At 40.3% G+C, this 5,000-nt stretch overlaps 1 protein-coding gene across 3 annotated transcripts in view; it reads right to left on the bottom strand.

Moving 5' to 3' along the window:
• Positions 1-5,000, bottom strand: part of Ctps (CTP synthase) — a gene marked incomplete at its 3' end in the record, with an annotated part of 123,247 nt that overhangs the window by 100,484 nt on the left and 17,763 nt on the right. Inside the window, 1 exon segment of one of the 3 annotated variants that reach the window (XM_070088220.1) lies at positions 1,185-1,490. 3 annotated transcript variants of the gene reach the window in all.

Below are 5,000 nucleotides of genomic sequence, written 5' to 3'. Positions count from 1 at the left end.
AGGATACAGGGATTTTTCACATACAGTTCATTAGCAATTTGGTGGCATATTTGATTTCAGTCATGTCAGTCTAGTCCCCAGTCACTCCAGTTAGGTCCAGTCATTCCAGTCCAGTCAGGTCAGTCCAGTCCCCAGTCACTCCAGTTAGGTCCAGTCATTCCAGTCCAGTCAGGTCAGTCCAGTCCCCAGTCACTCCAGTTAGGTCCAGTCATTCCAGTCCAGTCAGGTCATTCCAGCCCAGTCAGGTCAGTCCAGTCAGGTCAGTCCAGTCAGGTCAGTCCAGTCAGGTCAGGTCAGTCCAGTCAGGTCAGTCCAGTCAGGTCAGTCCAGTCAGGTCAGTCCAGTCAGGTCAGGTCAGTCCAGTCAGGTCAGTCCAGTCAGGTCAGGTCAGTCCAGTCAGGTCAGGTCAGTCCAGTCAGGTCAGGTCAGTCCAGTCAGGTCAGGTCAGTCCAGTCAGGTCAGGTCAGTCCAGTCAGGTCAGGTCAGGTCAGTCCAGTCAGGTCAGGTCAGGTCAGGTCAGTCCAGTCAGGTCAGGTCAGTCCAGTCAGGTCAGGTCAGTCCAGTCAGGTCAGGTCAGTCCAGTCAGGTCAGGTCAGTCCAGTCAGGTCAGGTCAGTCCAGTCAGGTCAGTCCAGTCAGGTCAGTCCAGTCAGGTCAGTCCAGTCAGGTCAGTCCAGTCAGGTCAGTCCAGTCAGGTCAGTCCAGTCAGGTCAGTCCAGTCAGGTCAGTCCAGTCAGGTCAGTCCAGTCAGGTCAGTCCAGTCAGGTCAGTCCAGTCAGGTCAGTCCAGTCAGGTCAGTCCAGTCAGGTCAGTCCAGTCCAGTCAGGTCAGTCCAGTCAGGTCAGTCCAGTCAGGTCAGTCCAGTCAGGTCAGTCCAGTCAGGTCAGTCCAGTCAGTTTTATTAGGTGGCTTTATGTAACTAAGTTCAGTCCTGTCCTTCTATCATGGCACAAATAATGTCTTTCACCACCCTGTGATAGAAGCATAAGGGGTCCATACAGTCTACACATACATACTCTATAAACAAGGTCACACTGTACTGCTACCTCCACTGTAGATTAAATACAAGCTAAAATATCAGCTATAAAAAACACACAATTTCACAAAAGATAGTACAAGCTTTATAAATTTAATACTGAGCAATAAATTTTGATAAAAAAAAATAACTATTTAGTTAGAACTAACCTGAGAAATTAAAAGATCTTTCCTGCCCAGGTGTAGTATCAGCATCAAGAGGCTGAACCTCACTGTTCATGAAAGCATTATAGTCCAGACCAGTTTTTACCCCCTCAGGAGAGAGAGGCAGGTAGATGCCTAACCTTTATTTCATCAACCATACCAGGATAGATAAACTTATCTTAAATAATTTTTACTGAACAGTATAAATTTATGCATTTTACTTGGAATAATAAACAACAAATTCAGTATCAACTAATACCTGCAAGATTACATGATAAATGGAGAAAATAATTTCCATATATTTCAAGTGATCATATGGCAACTCTGAGCCTAAACCCATACACAAAGGTCCACCTGAACTAGGCATGTCAGGAATGACTTTCTCTGGTCCCAGTAGTCAGATTCAAGGACAAATCCTACAGTACTGTGAACAAATTAATTCACAAATAATCTAATGCTGGATGATTTATATTTACAAGCATATTTAGAGGTAAATGCAGGAAGCACAATAATTTTTTTATTTATAAATATCAATATCCAGTGAATTATAAATACCCAACAGATAATATAAGTAAATAAAGCATATTTCAAATAACCAAGTGTATAATAAACATACGAATAAAAGACATGCAAAAACATCCTTACCAAACTGGAATAGAAATAATGATGAGTATGATGATAATGTGCATTAACTAAAAAAAAAAAGAAAAAAAAGAAAAGGACAATAAATTACATTTAATAACTATTTAAATATTCTGACATGGACACTATGCTGTGATCATGTCATCTGTAGGAAGGCAACTGTACATTTAACCCTTTCAGGGTTGGTATATTTTCGTAAGAAAAAATAATTTTTTTTTTCGAAAAATTTCCGACCCTGAGAACAAGTTTAGGAGAGGGCCTGCCAACCCTGAAAGGGTTAAGGAGAAAAGTTATTCTACAAAAAAAATTATTACACAACCATTAATATTATGTTTCCTTAAAAGAAAGAAAAGCCCATTTTATTTTTTTCTTTTAACACATCGACCGTCTCCCACCGAGGCAGGGTGACCCAAAAAAGAAAGAAAGAAGCTCTTTCATCATCATTCACACACATTCACTGTCTGGTAGAGGCACTCAGATACAACAGTTTAGATGTCACTCCCAACAGCAAATATCCCAAACCCCTCCTTCAGAGTGCAGGCACTGTACTTCCCACCTCCAGGATTCAAGGTTCAACTAACAGGTTTCCCTGAATCCCTTCACCAAATATGACCCTGCTCACACTCCAACAGCTCAACAAGTCCCAAAAATATTCATCTCCAATCATTCCTATCTAAAACGCTCACACCTGCTTGGTGTATGTCCAAGCCCCTTGAGCACAAAACCTCTTTTACACCCTTCCTCCCTCCTTTGCTTGGACAACCTCAACACTTCCTCCCCTCCACTACAGATTTATACATCCTCCAAATCATTATACTTTGTTCCATTATCTTTAAATGACCAAACCACATCAACAACCCCTCCTCAGCCCTCTGAATACTTTTAGTAACTTTACACCACCTCCTAATTTTCACACTACGAACTCTCTGCCTAAAATTTACACCACACATTGTAATTAGATATGACATCTCCCCTGCCTCCAGCCTTCTCCTTGTTACAACATTCACCACCCATGTTTCACACCCATATAAGAGAGTTGGTATAACTATACTCTCATACATTCCCCTGTTTGCTTTCATGGACAAAGTTCTTTGTCTCCACAGACTCCAAAGTCCACCACTCACCTTTTTACCCTCATCGATTCTATAATTCACCTTATCTTTCATAGACCATCTGCTGACATGCCCACTCCTAAACATCTGAATACATTCACCTCTTCCATACTCTCTCCCTTCAATCTGATATCCAGTATTTCATCACCTAATTTTTTTTGCTATCCTCATCACCTTACTCTTTCCTATATTCACTCTTAATTTTCTTCTTTTACATGCCCTACAAAACTTATCCACCAACCTCTGCAACTTCTCTTCAGAATCTCCCACTAGCGCAGTGTCATCAGCAAAGAGCAACTGTGACTACTCCCACTTTGTATTAGATTCTTTATCTTTTAACCCCACACCTCTTGCCAACACCCAAGCATTAACATCTCTTACAACCCCATCTATAAATATATTAAACAACAATGGTGACATCACACATCCTTGTCTAAGGCCTACTTTTACTGGGAAACAATCTCCCTCTCTCCTACATACTCTAACCTGAGCCTCACTATCCTCGTAAAAACTCTTCACTGCTTTCAGTAACCTACATCTTATTCCATACATATGCAACATCTGCCCTATCCATATGCCTTTTCCAAATCCATAACTGCCACAAAAACCTCTTTACCCTTATCTAAATACTGTTCACCTATATGTTTCATTGCAAACACTTGGTCTACACACCCCCTACCTTTCCTAAAACCTCCTTCTTCAGCTGCTATCCTACTCTCCGACTTACTCTTAATTCTTTCAAAAGTAACTTTACCATACACTTTACCAGGAATACTCAACAGACTTATTCCTCTCTAACTTTTGCACTCTTTTGTCCCCTTTGCCAACCCCTAGGTACCTTACCCTTTTCCATACATTTATTAAATAAAAGCACCACCCATTCCAAAACTATATCCAACCTGATTTTAACATTTCTATCTTCATCCCATTAATCCCTGCTGCCTTAACTCCTTTCATTCTACCCACTGCCTCATGCACTTTCCCCACACTCACAACTGACTCTTCCTCACTCCTACAAGATGTTATTTCTCCTTGTCCTATTCACGAAATCACAGCTTCCCTATTTTCATCAACATTTAACAATTCCTCAAAATATTCCATCTTCCTGATACCTCTAACTAATTTTCATCTCCTACTTTTTAACTATCAAATTCATTCATTCCTAGGCTTCCTCAACTTATTAATCTCACTCCAAAACTTTTTCTCATGTTCAACAAAATTTGCCGATAACATCTCGCCCACTCTCTCATTTGCTCCTTTTTTACACTGCTTCACCACTCTCTTAACATCTCTTTTTCTCTATATATACTCCTCCCTCCTTGCATCACTTCTACTTTGTAAAAACCTCTCATATTACTCTCTTTACATCATTCCACCAATCGCTCTTCTTCCCTCTTGCACCTACTTTCCTGTAACAACAAACTTCTGCTGAACACTAACACCACGTTCTTAAACCTACCCCACACATCTTCAATCCCACTGCCTATACTCTCACTACCCCATCTATCCTCCAATAATTTTTTATATCTTACTGTAACTGCCTCCTCCTGTAGCTGACAAACCTTCATATCTCTCTTACTTGCTGCTTCTATTTTCCCTGTATCCCATCTACCTTTTACTCTCACTGTAGCTACAACTAAAAAGTGAACTATCTGTGGCCCCTCTATAAACATGTACATTCCGAAGTCTACTCACAGTCTTTTATCTACTAATACGTAGTCCAGCAAACTACTGTCATTATGCCCTACATCATATCTTATATACTACTTATTTATCCTCTTTCTTAAAATATGTATTACCCCTAACCAAACCCCTCTCTATACAAAGTTCAATCAAAGGGCCCCCATTATCATTTACACCTGGCATCCCAAACTTTCCTACCACACCCTCTCTAAATGTTTCTCCTACTTTAGCATTTAACCCTTTGACTGTCGCAACCCCCAATCCTGAGGTGTCTCCTGGTGTTGCAAAATTTCAAAAAAAAAAATTATTTTTTCTTATGAAATGATAAGAGAATCTTTTCCCGATTGTAAAGACACCAAAAAAATTAAATTTGATGGAAAACTGA

Source organism: Cherax quadricarinatus, chromosome 2 (assembly GCF_038502225.1).
Source record: "Cherax quadricarinatus isolate ZL_2023a chromosome 2, ASM3850222v1, whole genome shotgun sequence".
Lineage (NCBI taxonomy): Eukaryota > Metazoa > Arthropoda > Malacostraca > Decapoda > Parastacidae > Cherax > Cherax quadricarinatus.
Note: the sequence above shows the minus strand (reverse complement) of the source record. Positions and strands in the feature narration are given on the sequence as shown.